This window comes from Scyliorhinus torazame, chromosome 31, assembly GCF_047496885.1.
Source record: "Scyliorhinus torazame isolate Kashiwa2021f chromosome 31, sScyTor2.1, whole genome shotgun sequence".
NCBI classification, from domain to species: Eukaryota; Metazoa; Chordata; class Chondrichthyes; order Carcharhiniformes; family Scyliorhinidae; genus Scyliorhinus; species Scyliorhinus torazame.
This window is the reverse complement of record NC_092737.1, coordinates 7,890,590-7,903,250: the sequence shown is the minus strand read 5'-3', so window position 1 is coordinate 7,903,250 and position 12,661 is coordinate 7,890,590.

Genomic DNA, 12,661 nt, shown 5'->3' with positions numbered 1-12,661 from the left:
GGTCCCACACACACTGACTTTCACTGGGGTACGGGTCCCACACACACTGACTCTCACTGGGGTATGGGTCCCACACACACTGTCTCTCACTGGGGTACGGGTCCCACACACACTGACTCTCACTGGGGTACGGGTCCCACACACACTGACTCTCACTGGGGCACGGGTCCCACACACACTGACTCTCACTGGGGTACGGGTCCCACACACACTGACTCTCACTGGGGTACGGTCCCACACACACTGACTCTCACTGGGGTACGGGTCCCACACACACTGACTGTCACTGGGGTACGGGTCCCACACACACTGACTCTCACTGGGGTACGGGTCCCACACACACTGACTCTCACTGGGGTACGGGTTCCACACACACTGACTCTCACTGGGCTACGGGTCCCACACACACTGACTCTCACTGGGGTACGGGTTCCACACACACTGACTCTCACTGGGGTACGGGTTCCACACACACTGACTCTCACTGGGCTACGGGTCCCACACACACTGACTCTCACTGGGGTATGGGTCCCACACACACTGACTCTCACTGGGGTACGGGTCCCACACACTGACTCTCACTGGGGTACGGGTCCCACACACACTGACTCTCACTGGGGTACGGGTCCCACACACACTGACTCTCACTGGGGTACGGGTCCCACACACACTGACTCTCACTGGGGTAAGGGTCCCACACACACTGACTCTCACTGGGGTACGGGTTCCACACACACTGACTCTCACTGGGGTACGGGTTCCACACACACTGACTCTCACTGGGGTACGGGTCCCACAGATTCGAAACCTCAAGACCATTTTTATATTTTGTTCCTTGGTCAGGAATGTGTCAATCTCAGTTTCTTCAATCCCCAAACAAATATTCTGACAAATCTTGACTTGATCACTTGAGCTGAGGTCTGTGCTGCCCTCTGCTGTCCACTTTTGAAATACATGTTTCAAGCGTTCAGTTCAAAACATATTTTAATATAAATTTTGTGTCCCCAATTCTTTTTTTTTCCAATTGAGGGGCAATTCAGCGTGGCCATTCCACCTACCCTGCACATGTTCTAGGGTTGTGGGGGTGAGACCCACTCAGACACGGGGAGAATGTGCAAACATTTGGAGCATTTCTTTCAAAACCTAGAAGATTTTATACATTTTCTTCACACAATCACCCAGCTGCCCTCCTGCACAGCTCTCTGTTGCCTAGTACCCCGTGTTGATCTATTTGGTGAGGGCTGACCAGCTGTTCCACTACAGGAGGCATCGCACCGGTGATCGTTCGGCCCTCTCTGGGCACACACAGCCTGGGGGTATTAGTGCGGAGTTTGATGGTTCAGCGACAGGAAGACTTCCCATTGGTGTAACACCCAGGCCAAACTGACTCCTGGGCAGCTGGAGATTGCAGTCTGCACTGGAGTACACCCTCAAACATTCCCCCCGCCCCCAAGACCGAATATTTCTCCTCACTAGATTGTAAACATGGTGGGTGATGTGTCATGTACTCTGGGTTAACACAGGCTGCAACTCGATGCAGCTTTGACCAAAAGATACTCCAGACTTTGAAGTAAGTTCACTGTGATTTATTGAACCATTAGCACAGTTCTCTATGAGTTCGACTCTCCTGCTAATCTTGCTGTAGTAACTCAGTCTAACTAACCAGTCTGCTCTAAGCCACGTGGTGGGTGTGATGCTTCGGATCTGCCCCAGTCCTACTCTCTAAGTGTCGCCTGTGGAAAGAGACAGAGCATGGGCGGAATTCTTCACTCCCGCGCCGAAGTGCCCACGCCGTCGTGAACGCCGTCGAGGTTCACGACGGCGCGAAACGGCCCCGATCCCGACCGATTCAGGCCCCGACAATGGGCTAGGATCGGGGCCGCGTCATCAACACGCGCCAGGCCTTGACGCCGCGTAAAGGCGGCGCCGCATAGATGACGCGGCCGGCGCCGCATAACGGGCGTCATCCGCGCATGCGTGGTTGCCGTCCTCTCTGAGTCCGCCCCGCAAGAAGATGGCGGACGGATCTTGCGGGTCCGCGGAAGGAAGGAGGTCCTCCTCCAGAGAGGACAGCCCGACGATCGGTGGGCACCGATCGCGGGCTATGCCACATTTGAGGTACCCCCCGGTGCAGGATCCCCCCCCCCCCCGCAGGCCACCCCCCCCCCCCCCCAGCGTTCCCGCGCTGTTCCCGACGGCAGCGGCCAGGTGTGGACGGCGCCGGGGGGAACCCGCCGTTTCGGCCTGGCCGCTCGGCCCATCCGGGCCTGAGAATAGCGGGGGTGCCGGAGAATCGCCATTTTGGGTGTCTCCGGCGATTCTCCGGCCTGCGGCCCGCGGCACTCGACGGGGCCGTTCACGCCGCTTGGGAGAATCGCGGGAGGGCGTCGGACCGGCGTCCCGGGAAATTTTGGCGGCCCAGGCGATTCTCCCAACTGCCGTGGGAGTGGAGAATCTCGCCCCATGTGTGCCCTGTCCTTTTATATATGGGTTTTGTAATGCCCCCTGGTGGTAGTGTCACCTCTGTGTGTCTTGATTGCCCATTGGTCGTGTCTTATTCTATGTGTTCATTAGCTATATGTCTGCATGTCATGATATCTCCGGTGCTCCCTCTAGTGTTTACTTAGTTGTAGTGTATTTACATTCACCCCTTGTGTATTTACAGTGATGCATATCCCCACAATGGGGTAGGAGGGGAGGGACACCAAGGGGCAATACTCAGCCTGCACGTTATCCCCACCCCCACCCCGTGAAAAATAGTTCCCCGTCTGACTCTCAGAATGTTCACCCAGAATGAGGGGTGACTGGGGGAGGAAGGAAAGGGTGGGACTGTGGGCGAGGTGAGCAAGAGATAGATGGACTGAAAGAGAGAGACAGAGTGAGAGTCAGAGAGAGAGAGACAGAAAGAAGAGAGAAAGACAGACAGAGAGAGAGACAGACAGACAGTTAGGCAGAGACACAGCGAGACAGACAGAACGAGAGAGACACAGCGAGAAACAGACACATAGAGAGAGACAGAGGCACAGTGAGAGAGAGACAGAGACACAGTGAGAGAAAGACAGACACAGAGAGAGACAGAGAGGGAGAGAGACAGAGCGAGAGTCACAGAGAGAGAGAGACAGAGAGAGGAAAGACAGAGAAAGAGAAAAAGACAGTCCGAGTGTCTCTGTCAGGGAGAGAACCTGAGAACATCTCAGACACTCAGAGGGTAAGAGGGTAAGTAAGTGATTTTTACTCATTTTTACTTTTATACCTTTTTCAAATTGTGTGTGTCGGGAGGAAACTGAAGTGACATCACAGAAGCTGTGGCCTGAGTGGCTGGTTGGGAATCTACACTAAATTTAAAAAATTAAGCATTGGTAACTAATTAAACATAATTACTTAATTATAATTTAGAGGGATATCTAAGCCAGAGATCGGAGAGTACTATATTTAGCTTTCGCATTTCTATTAAAAATCTAGTGCTAGGAAACAGATAGTTAACAGTAACTTTGAAATTTTTAAAAAATATATATATATTTTTTTTAATTACATTTTAATTTTAATTAATTGACGCAATGTCAGTTAGAGGGGTGCAGTGCTCTGACTGTGAGATGTGGCAGGTCCGGGAGGCTTCCAGCGTCCCGGATGGCTTCATCTGCAGAAAGTGCACCCAACTGGAGCTCCTCACAGACCGCATTGTTCGGTTGGAGCAGCAATTGGATGCACTTAGGAGCATGCAGGTGGCAGAAAGCGTCATAGATCGCAGTTATGTAAATGTGGTCACACCCAAGGTGCAGGCAGAGAAATGGGTGACCACCAGAAAGGGCAGGCAGTCAGTGCAGGAATCCCCTGTGGTTGTCCCCCTCTCGAACAGGTATACCCCTTTGGATACTGTCCGGGGGGATAGTCTATCAGGGGAAAACAGCAGCAGCCAGAGCAGTGGCACCACGGCTGGCTCTGATGTTCAGAAGGGAGGGTCAAAGCGCAGAAGAGCAATAGTAATAGGGGACTCGATAGTCAGGGGCACAAATAGGCGCTTCTGTGGATGTGAAAGAGACTCCAGGATGGTATGTTGCCTCCCTGATGCCAGGGTCCAGGATGTCTCCGAACGGGTAGAGGGCATCCTGAAGGGGGAGGGCAAACAGGCAGAGGTCATTGTACATATTGGTACTAACGACATAGGCAGGAAGGGGCATGAGGTCCTGCAGCAGGAGTTCAGGGAGCTAGGCAGAAAGTTAAAAGACAGGACCTCGAGGGTTGTAATCTCGGGATTACTCCCAGTGCCACGTGCCAGTGAGGCTAGAAATAGGAAGATAGAGCAGCTAAACACGTGGCTAAACAGCTGGTGTAGGAGGGAGGGTTTCCGTTATCTGGACCACTGGGAGCTCTTCCGGGGTAGGTGTGACCTGTATAAGAAGGATGGGTTGCATCTAAACCGGAGAGGCATAAATATCCTGGCCGCGAGGTTTGCTTGTGTCACACGGGAGGGTTTAAACTAGTATGGCAGGGGGTTGGACACGGGAGCAATAGGTCAGAAGGTGAGAGCATTGAGGGAGAACTAGGGAATAGGGACAGTGTGGCTCTGAGGCAGAGCAGACAGGGAGAAGTTGCTGAACACAGTGGGTCTGGTGGCCTGAAGTGCATATGTTTTAATGCAAGAAGTATTACGGGTAAGGCAGATGAACTTAGAGCTTGGATTAGTACTTGGAACTATGATGTTGTTGCCAATACAGAGACCTGGTTGAGGGAAGGGCAGGATTGGCAGCTAAACATTCCAGGATTTAGATGTTTCAGGCGGGATAGAGGGGGATGTAAAAGGGGAGGCGGAGTTGCGCTACTGGTTCGGGAGAATATCACAGTTGTACTGCGGGAGGACACCTCAGAGGGCAGTGAGGCTATATGAGTAGAGATCAGGAATAAGAATGGTGCAGTCACAATGTTGGGGGTTTACTACAGGCCTCCCAACAGCCAGCGGGAGATAGAGGAGCAGATAGGTAGACAGATTTTGGAAAAGAGTAAAAACAACAGGGTTGTGGTGATGGGAGACTTCAACTTCCCCAATATTGACTGGGACTCACTTAGTGCCAGGGGCTTAGACGGGGCGGAGTTTGTAAGGAGCATCCAGGAGGGCTTCTTAAAACAATATGCAGACAGTCCAACTAGGGAAGGGGCGGTACTGGACCTGGTATTGGGGAATGAGCCCGGCCAGGTGGTAGATGTTTCAGTAGGGGAGCATTTCGGTAACAGTGACCACAATTCAGTAAGTTTTAAAGTACTGGTGGACAAGGATAAGAGTGGTCCTAGGATGAATGTGCTAAATTTGGGGAAGGCTAATTATAACAATATTAGGCGGGAACTGAAGAACATAGATTGGGGGCAGATGTTTGAGGGCAAATCAACATCTGACATGTGGGAGGCTTTCAAGTGGCAGTTGAAAGGAATTCAGGACCGGCATGTTCCTGTGAGGAAGAAGGATAAATACGGCAATTTTCGGGAACCTTGGCTGACGAGAGATATTGTAGGCCTCGTCAAAAAGAAAAATGAGGCATTTGTCAGGGCTAAAAGGCTGGTAACAGACGAAGCCTGCGTGGAATATAAGGAAAGTAGGAAGGAACTTAAGCAAGGAGTCAGGAGGGCTAGAAGGGGTCACGAAAAGTCATTGGCAAATAGGATTAAGGAAAATCCCAAGGCTTTTTACACGTACATAAAAAGCAAGAGGGTAGCCAGGGAAAGGGTTGGCCCACTGAAGGATAGGCAAGGGAATCTATGTGTGGAGCCAGAGGAAATGGGCGAGGTACTAAATGAATACTTTGCATCAGTATTCACCAAAGAGAAGAAATTGGTAGATGTTGAGTCTGGAGAAGGGGGTGTAGATAGCCTGGGTCACATTGAGATCCAAAAAGACGAGGTGTTGGGTGTCTTCAAAAATATTAAGGTAGATAAGTCCCCAGGGCCTGATGGGATCTACCCCAGAATACTGAAGGAGGCTGGAGAGGAAATTGCCGAGGCCTTGACAGAAATCTTTGGATCCTCGTTGTCTTCAGGGGATGTCCCGGAGGACTGGAGAATAGCCAATGTTGTTCCTCTGTTTAAGAAGGGTAGCAAGGATAATCCCGGGAACTACAGGCCGGTGAGCCTTACTTCAGTGGTAGGGAAATTACTGGAGAGAATTCTTCGAGACAGGATCTACTCCCATTTGGAAGAAAATGGACGTATTAGGTAGAGGCAGCACGGTTTTGTGAAGGGAAGGTCGTGTCTCACTAACTTGATAGAGTTTTTCAAGGAGGTCACTAAGATGATTGATGCAGGTAGGGCAGTGGATGTTGTCTATATGGACTTCAGTAAGGCCTTTGACAAGGTCCCTCATGGTAGACTAGTACAAAAGGTGAAGTCACACGGGATCAGGGGTGAGCTGGCAAGGTGGATACAGAACTGGCTAGGTCATAGAAGGCAGAGAGTAGCAATGGAAGGATGCTTTTCTAATTGGAGGGCTGTGACCAGTGGTGTTCCACAGGGATCAGTGCTGGGACTTTTGCTGTTTGTAGTATATATAAATGATTTGGAGGAAAATGTAACTGGTCTGATTAGTAAGTTTGCAGACGACACAAAGGTTGGTGGAATTGCGGATAGCGATGAGGACTGTCGGAGGATACAGCAGGATTTAGATTGTTTGGAGACTTGGGCGGAGAGATGGCAGATGGAGTTTAATCCGGACAAATGTGAGGTAATGCATTTTGGAAGGTCTAATGCAGGTAGGGAATATACAGTGAATGGTAGAACCCTCAAGAGTATTGAAAGTCAAAGAGATCTAGGAGCACAGGTCCACAGGTCATTGAAAGGGGCAACACAGGTGGAGAAGGTAGTCAAGAAGGCATACGGCATGCTTGCCTTCATTGGCCGGGGCATTGAGTATAAGAATTGGCAAGTCATGTTGCAGCTGTATAGAATCTTAGTTAGGCCACACTTGGAGTATAGTGTTCAATTCTGGTCGCCACACTACCAGAAGGATGTGGAGGCTTTAGAGAGGGTGCAGAAGAGATTTACCAGAATGTTGCCTGGTATGGAGGGCATTAGCTATGAGGAGCGGTTGAATAAACTCGGTTTGTTCTCACTGGAACGAAGGAGGTTGAGGGGAGACCTGATAGAGGTATACAAAATTATGAGGGGCATAGACAGAGTGGATAGTCAGAGGCTTTCCCCAGGGTAGAGGGGTCAATTACTAGGGGGCATAGGTTTAAGGTGAGAGGGGCAAGGTTTAGAGTAGATGTACGAGGCAAGTTTTTTACACAGAGGGTAGTGGGTGCCTGGAACTCGCTACTGGAGGAGGTGGTGGAAGCAGGGACGATAGTGACATTTAAGGGGCATCTTGACAAATACATGAATAGGATGGGAATAGAGGGATACGGACCCAGGAAGTGTAGAAGATTGTAGTTTAGTCGGGCAGCATGGTCGGCACGGGCTTGGAGGGCCGAAGGGCCTGTTCCTGTGCTGTACATTTCTTTGTTCTTTGTGAGTGAGAGAGACAGAGGGAGACAGGGCAGGAGAGACAGACAGAGTGAGAGAGACAGACAGAGAGAGACAGACAGAAATAGAGACTGTGAGACAGACTGACAGCCAGAGAGACAGAGGGAGAGACTGTAAGACAGACAGAGAGACAGACAGAGGGTGACAAGGCAGGAGAGACAGAATGAGAGAGAGAGACAGAGAGAGATAGAGAGAGATAGACTGAAAGAGACAGACAGAGAGAGAGACAGACTGACGGCCAGAGAAAGAGCAACAGTTAGACAGACAGAAAGAGAGACAGACAGCCAGAGAGAGAGAGACAGACAAACAGACAGAAAGAGAGACAGACAGCCAGAGAGAGAGACAGACAGACAGAGAGAAAATTCAGAATGGAAAAGCACAGCTACACTGATCAACAACATGTCCAGCCATGAGGCACACCAGCAAGTAATCCTGTGCAATTCTGTAAGCGCACATTGTAACTTTATCTGGGTCACTGTTAATTCAGCAGGGTAAGGATTCTAACTGTGTAACTGTACAGTCAGTTACAGCCTACCAGACATTCTGCCTCTCCCACAATTGAGCAATGGCGGGATGAATTTCAGCGTCGGTGTGATGTCAGGTACATAGTCCGCGCATCCCAGTGATTGGCTGATTGAGTCACACCGCACTTCCAGATGTTCAGAACAGGCAGAGTACAGACCGCGCTCAAACCAGCCCGAGCTAGCAAAACCCACCCCCCCCCCCAAAAAAAATTGTTAGATGTGCTTCCGCGATTGGACAGCACTTGCTGAACAATCCTGAGTGCGCTCAGAGCTGGAGTAATGACCACCGAGCTGGCAGAAAATACATGCAAAACCTTGCAGGAAAGACACTGGACTTCTGAAATGTGATTGCAAAGAAAAAACACTCCTTTTAAAATCTCAGTATATGGTGGTGGTGGGGGGGGGGGGGGGGTCATTTTTAAAGTAAATTCAATGATCTCACTTCCATGTGCACTGGTCTGGGAAAAACCATATCTTCGAGGACGGAGCGAGCTGGAGACATTTCCTGGGTGCTGCCTTTAGAGTTCTGTTGGAATGTTTTAAATGCAGGACAAACTCATCGGTAAATTATTGGAAAGGGTCCTGGGGGATAGGATTTATGATCATTTGGAAAGATACAGCTTAACCCAGGATAGTCAGCACGTATTTGTGAGGGGTAAGTCTTGCCTCACAAGTTTGATTGTATTCTTTGAGGAGGTCACTAAGTACATAGATGAAGGTAGAGCAGTTAATGTCGTATACATGGATTTTAGTAAAGGCGTTTGATAAGGGGACCCATGGTTGGCTCATGCAGAAAGTAAGGAGGCATGGCACAGAGGGAAATTTGGCCAATTGGATAAGTAACTGGCTATCACATAGAAGACAGAGGGTGGTGGTAGATGGTAAATTTTCATCCTGGAGACCAGTCACCAGCGGTGTACCACAGGGATCATTGCTGGGTCCTCTGCTATTTGTGATTTTTATCAATGACTTGGATGATGGAGTTGAAGTTGGGTTAGTGAATTTGCTGATGACACCAAGATTGGTGGAGTTGTGGATAATGTGGAGGGCTGCTGTAGGCTGCAAAGAGACATTGATATGATGCAGAGATGTGAGGTGATTTATTTTGGGAGGACAAATTTGAATGCGGATTACAGGGTTAACGGCAGGGTTCTGAGGAATGTGGAGGAGCAGAGAGACCTCGGAGTTCATTTCCATAGATCTCTGAAAGTTGCCACCCAAGTGGATAGAGCCATGAAGAAAGTCTATAGTGTGTTAGCATTTATTAACAGGGGGATTGAGTTTAAGAGCTGTGAGGTTATGCTGCAACTGTACAAGACCTTGGTTAGACCACATTTGGAGTATTGTGTGCAGTTCTGGTCACCTCATTATAGGAAGGGTGTGGAAGGATTGGAAAGGGTGTTAAGGAGATTTACCAGGATGCTGCCTGGATTGGTGGGTGGGTTGTATGAGGAAAGGTTGAGGGAGCTAGGGCTTTTCTCATTGGAGCGAAGGAGGACGAGAGGTGACTTAATTGAGGTGTATAAGATGATGAGGGGGATAGATAGAGTGGACATTCAGTGACTTTTTCCTCGGGCGGGTGTAGCTGTTACAAGGGGGCATAACTATAAGGTTCATCGTGGAAGATATAGGAGGGATGTCAGAGGTAGGTTCTTTACTCAGAGTGGTTGGGGCGTTGAACGCACTCCCAGCTATGGTAGTGGAGTCGGGACACTTTAGGAACTTTCAAGCGGTTATTAGATAGGCATATGGAGTGCACTAGAATGATTGGGAGTAGGTTGATTTGATCTTAGTTTCAGACTAGTTTGGCACAATGTCGTGGGCCGAAGGGCCTGTACTGTGCTGTACAGTTCTATGCTCTATATATAGTACGAAGTCTTACAACACCAGGTTAAAGTCCAACAGGTTTGTTTCGATGTCACTAGCTTTCGGAGCACTGCTCCTTCCTCAGGTGAATGAAGAGGTATGTTCCAGAAACACATATATAGACAGATTCAAAGATGCCAGACAATGCTAGGAATGCGAGCATTAGCAGGTGATTAAATCTTTACAGATCCAGAGATGGGATAACCCCAGGTTAAAGAGGTGTGAATTGTACCAAGCCAGGACAGTTGGTAGGATTTCGCAGGCCAGATGGTGGGGGATGAATGTAATGCGACATGAATCCCAGGTCCCGGTTGAGGCCGCTCAACTGTCCTGGCTTGACAAATATATATATTTGTCTATATATTTGTTTCTGGAACATACCTCTTCATTCACCTGAGGAAGGAGCAGCGCTCCGAAAGCTAGTGACATCGAAACAAACCTGTTGGACTTTAACCTGGTGTTGTAAGACTTCGTACTGTGCTCACCCCAGTCCAACGCCGGCATCTCCACATCAGTGTTCTATGCTCATGGCTTTTATTTTTTAAGTGGACTTAAATTGAGATGGATGAAGTTTTCAATAAAGTGTGTATTAAAATCTGCAAAAAGGAGCAACATGTCCAAGCCTTGCACCTCTTTTGATTTACCCGGGAGCTTGGGCAGCCCATGACAATGCATCTGCCAATCAGAGTCCACCCGCTGACCAATCAGCAGTCTTTTCTCCTGGAGCTTCAAATTGACTGTTTGAAATTTGACATTCTTGTGTTTGTCCCAATGGAGGGTGAAGGGCCTGGGGGACAGAGAGGGGCGGGGCCTGGGGACAGAGAGGGGCAGGGCCTGTGGGGCAGGGCCTGGGAGGCAGAGAGGGGTGGGGCCCAGGGGGCAGAGAGGGGCAGGGCCTGTGGGGCAGAGAGGGGCGGGGCCCGAGGAGGGCAGAGAGGGGCAGGGCCCGTGGGGGGCAGAGAGGGGCGGGGCCTGGGGACAGAGAGGGGCGGGGCCTGGGGGACAGAGAGGGGCGGGGCCCAGGGGGCAGGGCCTGGGGCAGAGAGGGGCAGGGCCCGGGGGGCAGAGAGGGGCGGGGCCTGTGGACAGAGAGGGGCGGGGCCCGTGGGGGCAGAGAGGGGCGGGGCCTGGGGACAGAGAGGGGCGGGGCCTGTGGGGGGCAGAGAGGGGCGGGGCCTGGGGGCAGAGAGGGGCGGGGCCTGTGGGGGCAGAGAGGGGCGGGGCCCGTGAAGGGCAGAGAGGGGCGGGGCCTGTGGACAGAGTGGGGCGGGGCCTGTGGGAGGCAGAGAGGGGCGGGGCCTGGGGACAGAGAGGGGCAGGGCCCGAGGCAGAGAGGGGCGGGGCCTGGGGACAGAGAGGGGCGGGGCACGGGGGAGAGAGGATTGGGGCCTGTGGACAGAGAGGGGCGGGGCATGGGGGGGGCTGGGGGAGAGAGGGGCGGGGCCAGTGGACAGAGAGGGGCGGGGCTTGGGGGGCAGAGAGGGGCGGGGCCCGTGGGGGGACAGAGTGACCAGGCGGGGGGAGGGACCCGACTGTCCCCGTGACCAGGGGGGGCGTGTCCTGGCTGTGCCGGTGACCAGGCGGGGGGGAGGGTCCTGACTGTGCCGGTGACCAGGCGGGGGGCGTGTCCTGACTGTGCCGGTGACCAGGCGGGGGGCGTGTCCTGACTGTGCCGGTGACCAGGCGGGGGGCGTGTCCTGACTGTGCCGGTGACCAGGCGGGGGGCGTGTCCTGACTGTGCCGGTGACCAGGCGGGGGGCGTGTCCTGACTGTGCCGGTGACCAGGCGGGGGGCGTGTCCTGACTGTGCCGGTGACCAGGCGGGGGGCGTGTCCTGACTGTGCCGGTGACCAGGCGGGGGGCGTGTCCTGACTGTGCCGGTGACCAGGCGGGGGGCGTGTCCTGACTGTGCCGGTGACCAGGCGGGGGGCGTGTCCTGACTGTGCCGGTGACCAGGCGGGGGGCGTGTCCTGACTGTGCCGGTGACCAGGCGGGGGGGAGGGTCCTGACTGTGCCGGTGACCAGGCGGGGGGCGTGTCCTGACTGTGCCGGTGACCAGGCGGGGGGCGTGTCCTGACTGTGCCGGTGACCAGGCGGGGGGGAGGGTCCTGACTGTGCCGGTGACCAGGCGGGGGGCGTGTCCTGACTGTGCCGGTGACCAGCCGGGGGGGCGTGTCCTGACTGTGCCGGTGACCAGGCGGGGGGCGTGTCCTGACTGTGCCGGTGACCAGGGCGGGGGGCGTGTCCTGACTGTGCCGGTGACCAGGCGGGGGGGGAGGGTCCTGACTGTGCCGGTGACCAGGCGGGGGGAGGGTCCTGACTGTGCCGGTGACCAGGCGGGGGGCGTGTCCTGACTGTGCCGGTGACCAGGGCGGGGGGGCGTGTCCTGGCTGTGCCGGTGACCAGGGCGGGGGGCGGGTCCTGGCTGTGCCGGTGACCAGGCGGGGGGCGTGTCCTGACTGTGCCGGTGACCAGGGCGGGGGGCGGGTCCTGGCTGTGCCGGTGACCAGGCGGGGGGCGTGTCCTGGCTGTGCCGGTGACCAGGCGGGGGGAGGGTCCTGACTGTGCCGGTGACCAGGCGGGGGGAGGGTCCTGACTGTGCCGGTGACCAGGCGGGGGGGCGTGTCCTGGCTGTGCCGGTGACCAGGCGGGGGGGAGGGTCCTGACTGTCCCCGTGACCAGGGGGGGGGCGTGTCCTGACTGTGCCGGTGACCAGCCGGGGGGGAGGGTCCTGGCTGTGCCGGTGACCAGGCGGGGGGAGGGTCC